The sequence below is a fragment of the Nothobranchius furzeri genome, chromosome 10 (genome assembly GCF_043380555.1).
Source record: "Nothobranchius furzeri strain GRZ-AD chromosome 10, NfurGRZ-RIMD1, whole genome shotgun sequence".
NCBI lineage: Eukaryota > Metazoa > Chordata > Actinopteri > Cyprinodontiformes > Nothobranchiidae > Nothobranchius > Nothobranchius furzeri.
In genome coordinates, this window is record NC_091750.1 from 12,212,042 (window position 1) to 12,225,250 (window position 13,209).

Below are 13,209 nucleotides of genomic sequence, written 5' to 3' on the forward strand. Positions count from 1 at the left end.
TCCTGGAGGCCCTCAGTCAGACCGATTGTTGACATGTGGCAAGACGCTCCTCGGGGCGCGTCTTGCTTGGGCCTCTCTCCAGAAGGCCCTCAATCAGACCCAGTGTTGACACGTGGCAAGACGCTCCTTGGGGCGCGTCTTGCTTGGGCCTCTCTCCTGGAGGCGCTCAGTCAGACTGAGTAAAGACATGTGGCCTGATGCTCCTCGGGGCGCGTCTTGCTTGGGGATCTCTCCTGGAGGCGCTCAGTCAGACCCAGTGGTGACATGTGGCAAGACGCTCCTCGGGGCGCGTCTTGCTGGGGCTTCTCTCATGGAGGCGCTCAGTCAGACTGAGTAGTGACATGTGGCCTGACGCTCCTCGGGGCGCGTCTTGCTTGGGCCTCTCTCCTGGAGGCGCTCAGTCAGACTGAGTAGTGACATGTGGCCTGACGCTCCTCGGGGCGCGTCTTGCTTGGGCCTCTCTCCTGGAGGCGCTCAGTCAGACCCAGTGGTGACATGTGGCAAGACACTCCTCGGGGCGCGTCTTGCTTGGGCCTCTCTCCTGGAGGCCCTCTGTCAGACCCAGTGTTGACATGTGTCAAGACGCTCTTCGGGGCGCGTCTTGCTTGGGCATCTCTCCTGGAGGCCCTCAGTCAGACCCATTGTTGACATGTGGCAAGACGCTCCTCGGGGCGCGTCTTGCTTGGGCTTCTCTCCTGGAGGCGCTCAGACAGACCCAGTGTTGACATGTGACAAGACGCTCCTCGGGGCGCGTCTTGCTTGGGCCTCTCTCCTGGAGGCCCTCTGTCAGACCCAGTGTTAACATGTGGCAAGACGCTCCTCCGAGCGCATCTTGCTTTGGCCTCTCTCCTGGAGGCGCTCAGTCAGACCGAGTGCTGACATGTGGCAAGAATTTCCTCGGGGCGCGTCTTGCTTGGGCTTCTCTCCTGGAGGCCCTCAGTAAGACCCATTGTTGTAATGTGGCAAGACGCTCCTCGGGGCGCGTCTTGCTTGGGCTTCTCTCCTGGAGGCCCTCAGTCAGACCCATTGTTGACATGTGGCAAGACGCTCCTCGGGGCGCGTCTTGCTTGGGCCTCTCTCCAGAAGGCCCTCAATCAGACCCAGTGTTGACACGTGGCAAGACGCTCCTTGGGGCGCGTCTTGCTTGGGCCTCTCTCCTGGAGGCGCTCAGTCAGACTGAGTAAAGACATGTGGCCTGATGCTCCTCGGGGCGCGTCTTGCTTGGGCCTCTCTCCTGGAGGCGCTCAGTCAGACCCAGTGGTGACATGTGGCAAGACGCTCTTCGGGGCGCGTCTTGCTTGGGCTTCTCTCCTGGTGGCCCTCAGTCAGACCCATTGTTGACATGTGGCAAGACGCTCCTCGGGGCGCGTCTTGCTTGGGCTTCTCTCCTGGAGGCGCTCAGACAGACCCAGTGTTGACATGTGACAAGACGCTCCTCGGGGCGCGTCTTGCTTGGGCCTCTCTCCTGGAGGCGCTCAGTCAGACCCAGTGGTGACATGTGGCAAGACACTCCTCGGGGCGCGTCTTGCTTGGGCCTCTCTCCTGGAGGCCCTCTGTCAGACCCAGTGTTGACATGTGTCAAGACGCTCCTCGGGGCGCGTCTTGCTTGGGCTTCTCTCCTGGAGGCCCTCTGTCAGACCCAGTGTTGACATGTGTCAAGACGCTCCTCGGGGCGCATCTTGCTTGGGCTTCTCTCCTGGAGGCGCTCAGACAGACCCAGTGTTGACATGTGACAAGACGCTCCTCGGAGCGCGTCTTGCTTGGGCCACTCTCCTGGAGGCGCTCAGTCAGAATCAGAGGTGACATTTGGCAAGACGCTCCTCGGGGCGCGTCTTGCTTGGGCCTCTCTCCTGGAGGCCCTCTGTCAGACCCAGTGTTCACATGTGGCAAGACGCTCCTCCGAGCGCATCTTGCTTGGGACTCTCTCCTGGAGGCCCTCAGTCAGACCCATTGTTGACATGTGGCAAGACGCTCCTCGGGGCGCGTCTTGCTTGGGCCTCTCTCCTGGATGCGCTCAGTCAGACCCATTGTTGACATGTGGCAAGACGCTCCTCGGGGCGCGTCTTGCTTGGGCTTCTCTCCTGGAGGCGCTCAGACAGACCCAGTGGTGACATGTGACAAGACGCTCCTCGGGGCGCGTCTTGCTTGGGCCTCTCTCCTGGAGGCGCTCAGTCAGAACCAGAGGTGACATGTGTCAAGACGCTCCTCGGGGCGCGTCTTGCTTGGGCCTCTCTCCTGGAGGCCCTCTGGCAGACCCAGTGTTGACATGTGGCAAGACGCTCCTCCGAGCGCATCTTGCTTGGAACTCTCTCCTGGAGGCCCTCAGTCAGACCCATTGTTGACATGTGGCAAGACGCTCCTCGGGGCGCGTCTTGCTTGGGCCTCTCTCCTGGAGGCGCTCAGTCAGACCCAGTGTTGACATGTGGCAAGACGCTCCTCGTGGCGCGTCTTACTGGGCCTCTCTCCTGGAGAAGCTCAGTCAGACCAAGTGGTGACATGTGGCAAGACGCTCCTCGGGGCGTGTATTGCTTGGGCCTCTCTCCTGGATGCCCTCTGTCAGACCGAGTGTTGACATGTGGCAAGACTCTCCTCGGGGCGCGTCTTGCTTGGGCTTCTCTCATGGAGGCCCTCAGTCAGACCCAGTGTTGACATGTGTCAAGACGCTCCTCGGGGCGTGTCTTGCTTGGGCCTCTCTCCTGGAGGCGCTCATTCAGACCCAGTGTTGACATATAGCAAGACACTCCTCGGGGCACGTCTTGCTTGGGCCTCTCTCCTGGAGGCGCTCAGTCAGACCGAGTAGTGACATGTGGCAAGACGCTCCTCGGGGCCCGTCTTGCTGGGGCTTCTCTCATGTAGGCGCTCAGTCAGACTGAGTAGTGACATGTGGCCTGACGCTCCTCGGGGCGCGTCTTGCTTGGGCCTTTCTCCTGGAGGCGCTCAGTCAGACTGAGTAATGACATGTGGCCTGACGCTCCTCGGGGCGCGTCTTGCTTGGGCCTCTCTCCTGGAGGCGCTCAGTCAGACCCAGTGGTGACATGTGGCAAGACACTCCTCGGGGCGCGTCTTGCTTGGGCCTCTCTCCTGGAGGCCCTCTGTCAGACCCAGTGTTGACATGTGTCAAGACGCTCTTCGGGGAGCGTCTTGCTTGGGCTTCTCTCCTGGTGGCCCTCAGTACAGACCCATTGTTGACATGTGGCAAGACGCTCCTCGGGGGGCGTCTTGCTTGGGCTTCTCTCCTGGAGGCGCTCAGACAGACCCAGTGTTGACATGTGACAAGACGCTCCTCGGGGCGCGTCTTGCTTGGGCCTCTCTCCTGGAGGCGCTCAGTCAGACCCAGTGGTGACATGTGGCAAGACACTCCTCGGGGCGCTTCTTGCTTGGGCCTCTCTCCTGGAGGCCCTCTGTCAGACCCAGTGTTGACATGTGTCAAGACGCTCCTCGGGGCGCGTCTTGCTTGGGCTTCTCTCCTGGAGGCCCTCTGTCAGACCCAGTGTTGACATGTGTCAAGACGCTCCTCGGGGCGCATCTTGCTTGGGCTTCTCTCCTGGAGGCGCTCAGACAGACCCAGTGTTGACATGTGACAAGACGCTCCTCGGGGCGCGTCTTGCTTGGGCCTCTCTCCTGGAGGCGCTCAGTCAGAATCAGAGGTGACATTTGGCAAGACGGTCCTCTGGTCGCGTCTTGCTTGGGCCTCTCTCCTGGAGGCCCTCTGTCAGACCCAGTGTTCACATGTGGCAAGACGCTCCTCCGAGCGCATCTTGCTTGGGACTCTCTCCTGGAGGCCCTCAGTCAGACCCATTGTTGACATGTGGCAAGACGCTCCTCGGGGCGCGTCTTGCTTGGGCCTCTCTCCTGGATGCGCTCAGTCAGACCCAGTGGTGACATGTGGCAAGACGCTCCTCGAGGCGTGTATTGCTTGGGCCTCTCTCCTTGATGCCCTCTGTCAGACCGAGTGTTGACATGTGGCAAGACTCTCCTCGGGGCGCGTCTTGCTTGGGCTTCTCTCATGGAGGCCCTCAGTCAGACCCAGTGTTGACATGTGTCAAGACGCTCCTCGGGGCGCGTCTTGCTTGGGCTTCTCTCCTGCAGGCCCTCAGTCAGACCCATTGTTGACATGTGGCAAGACGCTCCTCGGGGCACGTCTTGCTTGGGCCTCTCTCCTGGAGGCGCTCAGTCATACCCAGTGTTGACATGTGACAAGACGCTCCTCGGGGCGCGTCTTGCTTGGGCCTGTCTCCTGGAGGCGCTCAGTCAGAACCAGAGGTGACATGTGGCAAGACGCTCCTCGGGGCGCGTCTTGCTTGGGCCTCTCTCCTGGAGGCCCTCTGTCAGACCCAGTGTTGACATGTGGCAAGACGCTCCTCCGAGCGCATCTTGCTTGGGACTCTCTCCTGGAGGCCCTCAGTGACACCCATTGTTGACATGTGGTAAGACGCTCCTCGGGGCGCGTCTTGCTTGGGCCTCTCTCCTGGAGGCGCTCAGTCAGACCCAGTGTTGACATGTGGCAAGACGCTCCTCGTGGCGCGTCTTGCTTGGGCCTCTCTCCTGGAGGCGTTCAGTCAGACCCAGTGGTGACATGTGGCAAGACGCTCCTCGGGGCGTGTATTGCTTGGGCCTCTCTCCTGGATGCCCTCTGTCAGACCGAGTGTTGACATGTGGCAAGACTCTCCTCGGGGCGCGTCTTGCTTGGGCTTCTCTCATGGAGGCCCTCAGTCAGACCCAGTGTTGACATGTGGCAAGACGCTCCTCGGGGCGCGTCTTGCTTGGGCTTCTCTCCTGGAGGCCCTCAGTCAGACACATTGTTGACATGTGGCAAGACGCTCCTCGGGGCACGTCTTGCTTGGGCCTCTCTCCTGGAGGCGCTCAGTCAGACCGAGTAGTTGATATGTGGCAAGACGCTCCTCGGGGCGCGTCTTGCTTGGGCTTCTCTCCTGGAGGCCCTCAGTCAGACCGATTGTTGACATGTGGCAAGACGCTCCTCGGGGCGCGTCTTGCTTGGGCCTCTCGCCTGGAGGCGCTCAGTCAGACCCAGTGTTGACATGTGGCAAGACGCTCCTCGGGGCATGTCTTGCTTGGGCCTCTCTCCTGGAGGCGCTCAGTCAGACCGAGTGTTGACATGTGACAAGACGCTCCTCGGGGCGCGTCTTGCTTGGGCCTCTCTCCTGGAGGCGCTCAGTCAGAACCAGAGGTGACATGTGGCAAGACGCTCCTTGGGGCGCGTCTTGCTTGGGCCTCTCTCCTGGAGGCCCTCTGTCAGACCCAGTGTTAACATGTGGCAAGACGCTCCTCCGAGCGCATCTTGCTTTGGCCTCTCTCCTGGAGGCGCTCAGTCAAACCGAGTGCTGACATGTGGCAAGAAGCTCCTCGGGGCGCGTCTTGCTTGGGCTTCTCTCCTGGAGGCCCTCAGTAAGACCCATTGTTGACATGTGGCAAGACGCTCCTCCGGGCGCGTCTTGCTTGGGCCTCTCTCCAGAAGGCCCTCAATCAGACCCAGTGTTGACCTGTGGCAAGACGCTCCTCGGGGCGCGTCTTGCTTGGGCCTCTCTCCTGGAGGCGCTCAGTAAGACTGAGTAGTGACATGTGGCCTGACGCTCCTCGGGGCGCGTCTTGCTTGGGCCTCTCTCCAGAAGGCCCTCAATCAGACCAAGTGTTGACACGTGGCAAGACGCTCCTTGGGGCGCGTCTTGCTTGGGCCTCTCTCCTGGAGGTGCTCAGTCAGACTGAGTAAAGACATGTGGCCTGATGCTCCTCGGGGCGCGTCTTGCTTGGGCCTCTCTCCTGGAGGCGCTCAGTCAGACCCAGTGGTGACATGTGGCAAGACGCTCCTCGGGGCGCGTCTTGCTTGGGCTTCTCTCCTGGAGGCGCTCAGACAGACCCAGTGTTGACATGTGACAAGACGCTCCTCGGGGCGCGTCTTGCTTGGGCTTCTCTCCTGGAGGAACTCAGTCAGACCCATTGTTGACATGTGGCAAGACGCTCCTCGGGGCGCGTCTTGCTTGGGCTTCTCTCCTGCAGGCGCTCAGACAGACCCAGTGTTGACATGTGACAAGACGCTCCTCGGGGCGCGTCTTGCTTGGGCCTCTCTCCTGGAGGCGCTCAGTCAGAACCAGAGGTGACATGTGTCAAGACGCTCCTCGGGGCGCGTCTTGCTTGGGCCTCTCTCCTGGAGGCCCTCTGGCAGACCCAGTGTTGACATGTGGCAAGACGCTCCTCCGAGCGCATCTTGCTTGGGACTCTCTCCTGGAGGCCCTCAGTCAGACCCATTGTTGACATGTGGCAAGACGCTCCTCGGGGCGCGTCTTGCTTGGGCCTCTCTCCTGGAGGCGCTCAGTCAGACCCAGTGTTAACATGTGGCAAGACGCTCCTCGTGGCGCGTCTTACTGGGCCTCTCTCCTGGAGAAGCTCAGTCAGACCAAGTGGAGACATGTGGCAAGACGCTCCTCGGGGCGTGTATTGCTTGGGCCTCTCTCCTGGATGCCCTCTGTCAGACCGAGTGTTGACATGTGGCAAGACTCTCCTCGGGGCGCGTCTTGCTTGGGCTTCTCTCATGGAGGCCCTCAGTCAGACCCAGTGTTGACATTTGTCAAGACGCTCCTCGGGGCATGTCTTGCTTGGGCCTCTCTCCTGGAGGCGCTCAGTCAGACCCAGTGTTGACATGTGGCAAGAAGCTCCTCGGGGCACGTCTTGCTTGGGCCTCTCTCCTGGAGGCGCTCAGTCAGACCGAGTAGTGACATGTGGCAAGACGCTCCTCGGGTCCCGTCTTGCTGGGGCTTCTCTCATGGAGGCGCTCAGTCAGACTGAGTAGTGACATGTGGCCTGACGCTCCTCGGGGCGCGTCTTGCTTGGGCCTTTCTCCTGGAGGCGCTCAGTCAGACTGAGTAATGACATGTGGCCTGACGCTCCTCGGGGCGCGTCTCGCTTGGGCTTCTCTCCTGGAGGCGCTCAGTCAGACCCAGTGGTGACATGTGACAAGACGCTCCTCGGGGCGCGTCTTGCTTGGGCCTCTCTCCTGGAGGCGCTCAGTCAGACCCAGTGGTGACATGTGGCAAGACACTCCTCGGGGCGCGTCTTGCTTGGGCCTCTCTCCTGGACGCCCTCTGTCTGACCCAGTGTTGACATGTGTCAAGACGCTCCTCGGGGCGCGTCTTGCTTGGGCTTCTCTCCTGGAGGCCCTCTGTCAGACCCAGTGTTCACATGTGTCAAGACGCTCCTCGGGGCGCATCTTGCTTGGGCTTCTCTCCTGGAGGCGCTCAGACAGACCCAGTGTTGACATGTGACAAGACGCTCCTCGGGGCGCGTCTTGCTTGGGCCTCTCTCCTGGAGGCGCTCAGTCAGAATCAGAGGTGACATTTGGCAAGACGCTCCTCGGGGCGTGTCTTGCTTGGGCCTCTCTCCTGGAGGCCCTCTGTCAGACCCAGTGTTGACATGTGGCAAGACGCTCCTCCGAGCGCATCTTGCTTGGGACTCTCTCCTGGAGGCCCTCAGTCAGACCCATTGTTGACATGTGGCAAGACGCTCCTCGGGGCGCGTCTTGCTTGGGCCTCTCTCCTGGAGGTGGTCAGTCAGACCCAGTGGTGACATGTGGCAAGACGCTACTCGGGGCGTGTATTGCTTGGGCCTCTCTCCTGGATGCCCTCTGTCAGACCGAGTGTTGACATGTGGCAAGACTCTCCTCGGGGGGCGTCTTGCTTGGGCTTCTCTCATGGAGGCCCTCAGTCAGACCCAGTGTTGACATGTGGCAAGACGCTCCTCGGGGCGCGTCTTGCTTGGGCTTCTCTCCTGGAGGAACTCAGTCAGACCCATTGTTGACATGTGGCAAGACGCTCCTCGGGGCGCGTCTTGCTTGGGCTTCTCTCCTGCAGGCGCTCAGACAGACCCAGTGTTGACATGTGACAAGACGCTCCTCGGGGCGCGTCTTGCTTGGGCCTCTCTCCCGGAGGCGCTCAGTCAGAACCAGAGGTGACATGTGTCAAGACGCTCCTCGGGGCGCGTCTTGCTTGGGCCTCTCTCCTGGAGGCCCTCTGGCAGACCCAGTGTTGACATGTGGCAAGACGCTCCTCCGAGCGCATCTTGCTTGGGACTCTCTCCTGGAGGCCCTCAGTCAGACCCATTGTTGACATGTGGCAAGACGCTCCTCGGGGCGCGTCTTGCTTGGGCCTCTCTCCTGGAGGCGCTCAGTCAGACCCAGTGTTGACATGTGGCAAGACGCTCCTCGTGGCGCGTCTTACTGGGCCTCTCTCCTGGAGAAGCTCAGTCAGACCAAGTGGAGACATGTGGCAAGACGCTCCTCGGGGCGTGTATTGCTTGGGCCTCTCTCCTGGATGCCCTCTGTCAGACCGAGTGTTGACATGTGGCAAGACTCTCCTCGGGGCGCGTCTTGCTTGGGCTTCTCTCATGGAGGCCCTCAGTCAGACCCAGTGTTGACATTTGTCAAGACGCTCTTCGGGGCATGTCTTGCTTGGGCCTCTCTCCTGGAGGCGCTCAGTCAGACCCAGTGTTGACATGTGGCAAGAAGCTCCTCGGGGCACGTCTTGCTTGGGCCTCTCTCCTGGAGGCGCTCAGTCAGACCGAGTAGTGACATGTGGCAAGACGCTCCTCGGGTCCCGTCTTGCTGGGGCTTCTCTCATGGAGGCGCTCAGTCAGACTGAGTAGTGACATGTGGCCTGACGCTCCTCGGGGCGCGTCTTGCTTGGGCCTTTCTCCTGGAGGCGCTCAGTCAGACTGAGTAATGACATGTGGCCTGACGCTCCTTGGGGCGCGTCTCGCTTGGGCTTCTCTCCTGGAGGCGCTCAGACAGACCCAGTGTTGACATGTGACAAGACGCTCCTCGGGGCGCGTCTTGCTTGGGCCTCTCTCCTGGAGGCGCTCAGTCAGACCCAGTGGTGACATGTGGCAAGACACTCCTCGGGGCGCGTCTTGCTTGGGCCTCTCTCCTGGAGGCCCTCTGTCTGACCCAGTGTTGACATGTGTCAAGACGCTCCTCGGGGCGCGTCTTGCTTGGGCTTCTCTCCTGGAGGCCCTCTGTCAGACCCAGTGTTCACATGTGTCAAGACGCTCCTCGGGGCGCATCTTGCTTGGGCTTCTCTCCTGGAGGCGCTCAGACAGACCCAGTGTTGACATGTGACAAGACGCTCCTCGGGGCGCGTCTTGCTTGGGCCTCTCTCCTGGAGGCGCTCAGTCAGAATCAGAGGTGACATTTGGCAAGACGCTCCTCGGGGCGTGTCTTGCTTGGGCCTCTCTCCTGGAGGCCCTCTGTCAGACCCAGTGTTGACATGTGGCAAGACGCTCCTCCGAGCGCATCTTGCTTGGGACTCTCTCCTGGAGGCCCTCAGTCAGACCCATTGTTGACATGTGGCAAGACGCTCCTCGGGGCGCGTCTTGCTTGGGCCTCTCTCCTGGAGGTGCTCAGTCAGACCCAGTGGTGACATGTGGCAAGACGCTACTCGGGGCGTGTATTGCTTGGGCCTCTCTCCTGGATGCCCTCTGTCAGACCGAGTGTTGACATGTGGCAAGACTCTCCTCGGGGGGCGTCTTGCTTGGGCTTCTCTCATGGAGGCCCTCAGTCAGACCCAGTGTTGACATGTGTCAAGACGCTCCTCGGGGCGCGTCTTGCTTGGGCTTCTCTCCTGCAGGCCCTCAGTCAGACCCATTGTTGACATGTGGCAAGACGCTCCTCGGGGCACGTCTTGCTTGGGCCTGTCTCCTGGAGGCACTCAGTCAGAACCAGAGGTGACATGTGGCAAGACTCTCCTCGGGGCGCGTCTTGCTTGGGCCTCTCTCCTGGAGGCCTTCTGTCAGACCCAGTGTTGACATGTGGCAAGACGCTCCTCCGAGCGCATCTTGCTTGGGACTCTCTCCTGGAGGCCCTCAGTCAGACCCATTGTTGACATGTGGCAAGACGCTCCTCGGGGCGCGTCTTGCTTGGGCCTCTCTCCTGGAGGCGCTCAGTCAGACCCAAGGTTGACATGTGGCAAGACGCTCCTCGTGGCGCGTCTTGCTTGGGCCTCTCTCCTGGAGGCGTTCAGTCAGACCCAGTGGTGACATGTGGCAAGACGCTCCTCAGGGCGTGTATTGCTTGGGCCTCTCTCCTGGATGCCCTCTGTCAGACCGAGTGTTGACATGTGGCAAGACTCTCCTCGGGGCGCGTCTTGCTTGGGCTTCTCTCATGGAGGCCCTCAGTCAGACCCAGTGTTGACATGTGGCAAGACGCTCCTCGGGGCGCGTCTTGCTTGGGCTTCTCTCCTGGAGGCCCTCAGTCAGACACATTGTTGACATGTGGCAAGACGCTCCTCGGGGCACGTCTTGCTTGGGCCTCTCTCCTGGAGGCGCTCAGTCAGACCGAGTAGTTGATATGTGGCAAGACGCTCCTCGCGGCGCGTCTTGCTTGGGCTTCTCTCCTGGAGGCCCTCAGTCAGACCGATTGTTGACATGTGGCAAGACGCTCCTCGGGGCGCGTCTTGCTTGGGCCTCTCGCCTGGAGGCGCTCAGTCAGACCCAGTGTTGACATGTGGCAAGACGCTCCTCGGGGCATGTCTTGCTTGGGCCTCTCTCCTGGAGGCGCTCAGTCAGACCGAGTGTTGACATGTGACAAGACGCTCCTCGGGGCGCGTCTTGCTTGGGCCTCTCTCCTGGAGGCCCTCTGTCAGACCCAGTGTTAACATGTGGCAAGACGCTCCTCCGAGCGCATCTTGATTTTGGCCTCTCTCCTGGAGGCGCTCAGTCAAACCGAGTGCTGACATGTGGCAAGAAGCTCCTCGGGGCGCGTCTTGCTTGGGCTTCTCTCCTGGAGGCCCTCAGTAAGACCCATTGTTGACATGTGGCAAGACGCTCCTCCGGTTGCGTCTTGCTTGGGCTTCTCTCCTGGAGGCCCTCAGTCAGACCCATTGTTGACATGTGGCAAGACGCTCCTCGGGGCGCGTCTTGCTTGGGCCTCTCTCCAGAAGGCCCTCAATCAGACCCAGTGTTGACCTGTGGCAAGACGCTCCTCGGGGCGCGTCTTGCTTGGGCCTCTCTCCTGGAGGCGCTCAGTCAGACTGAGTAGTGACATGTGGCCTGACGCTCCTCGGGGCGCGTCTTGCTTGGGCCTCTCTCCTGGAGGCGCTCAGTCAGACCCAGTGGTGACATGTGGCAAGACACTCCTCGGGGCGCTTCTTGCTTGGGCCTCTCTCCTGGAGGCCCTCTGTAAGACCCAGTGTTGACATGTGTCAAGACGCTCCTCGGGGCGCGTCTTGCTTGGGCCTCTCTCCTGGAGGCGCTCAGTCAGAACCAGAGGTGACACGTGGCAAGACGTTCCTCGGGGCGCGTCTTGCTTGGGCCTCTCTCCTGGAGGCCTTCTGTCAGACCCAGTGTTAACATGTGGCAAGACGCTCCTCCGAGCGCATCTTGCTTTGGCCTCTCTCCTGGAGGCGCTCAGTCAGACCGAGTGCTGACATGTGGCAAGAAGCTCCTCGGGGCGCATCTTGCTTGGGCTTCTCTCCTGGAGGCCCTCAGTAAGACCCATTGTTGACATGTGGCAAGACGCTCCTCGGGGCGCGTCTTGCTTGGGCTTCTCTCCTGGAGGACCTCAGTCAGACCCATTGTTGACATGTGGCAAGACGCTCCTCGGGGCGCGTCTTGCTTGGGCCTCTCTCCTGGAGGCGCTCAGTCAGACCGAGTGTTGACATGTGACAAGACGCTCCTCCGAGCGCATCTTGCTTTGGCCTCTCTCCTGGAGGCGCTCAGTCAAACCGAGTGCTGACATGTGGCAAGAAGCTCCTCGGGGCGCGTCTTGCTTGGGCTTCTCTCCTGGAGGCCCTCAGTAAGACCCATTGTTGACATGTGGCAAGACGCTCCTCCGGTTGCGTCTTGCTTGGGCTTCTCTCCTGGAGGCCCTCAGTCAGACCCATTGTTGACATGTGGCAAGACGCTCCTCGGGGCGCGTCTTGCTTGGGCCTCTCTCCAGAAGGCCCTCAATCAGACCCAGTGTTGACCTGTGGCAAGACGCTCCTCGGGGCGCGTCTTGCTTGGGCCTCTCTCCTGGAGGCGCTCAGTCAGACTGAGTAGTGACATGTGGCCTGACGCTCCTCGGGGCGCGTCTTGCTTGGGCCTCTCTCCTGGAGGCGCTCAGTCAGACCCAGTGGTGACATGTGGCAAGACACTCCTCGGGGCGCTTCTTGCTTGGGCCTCTCTCCTGGAGGCCCTCTGTAAGACCCAGTGTTGACATGTGTCAAGACGCTCCTCGGGGCGCGTCTTGCTTGGGCCTCTCTCCTGGAGGCGCTCAGTCAGAACCAGAGGTGACATGTGGCAAGACGTTCCTCGGGGCGCGTCTTGCTTGGGCCTCTCTCCTGGAGGCCTTCTGTCAGACCCAGTGTTAACATGTGGCAAGACGCTCCTCCGAGCGCATCTTGCTTTGGCCTCTCTCCTGGAGGCGCTCAGTCAGACCGAGTGCTGACATGTGGCAAGAAGCTCCTCGGGGAGCATCTTGCTTGGGCTTCTCTCCTGGAGGCCCTCAGTAAGACCCATTGTTGACATGTGGCAAGACGCTCCTCGGGGCGCGTCTTGCTTGGGCTTCTCTCCTGGAGGACCTCAGTCAGACCCATTGTTGACATGTGGCAAGACGCTCCTCGGGGCGCGTCTTGCTTGGGCCTCTCTCCAGAAGGCCCTCAATCAGACCCAGTGTTGACACGTGGCAAGACGCTCCTCGGGGCGCGTCTTGCTTGGGCCTCTCTCCTGGAGGCGCTCAGTCAGACTGAGTAAAGACATGTGGCCTGACGCTCCTCGGGGCGCGTCTTGCTTGGGCCTCTCTCCTGCAGGCGCTCAGTCAGACCCAGTGGTGACATGTGGGAAGACACTCATCGGGGCGCGTCTTGCTTGGACCTCTCTCCTGGAGGCCCTCTGTCAGACCCAGTGTTGACATGTGTCAAGACGCTCCTCGGGGCGCGTCTTGCTTGGGCTTCTCTCCTGGAGGCCCTCAGTCAGACCCATTGTTGACATGTGGCAAGATGCTCCTCGGGGCTCGTCTTGCTTGGGCTTCTCTCCTGGAGGCACTCAGACAGACCCAGTGTTGACATGTGACAAGACGCGCCCCGAGGAGCGTCTTGCTTGGGCCTCTCTCCTGGAGGCCCTCTGTCAGACCCAGTGTTGACATGTGGCAAGACGCTCCTCGGGGCGCGTCTTGCTTGGGCCTCTCTCCAGAAGGCCCTCAATCAGACCCAGTGTTGACACGTGGCA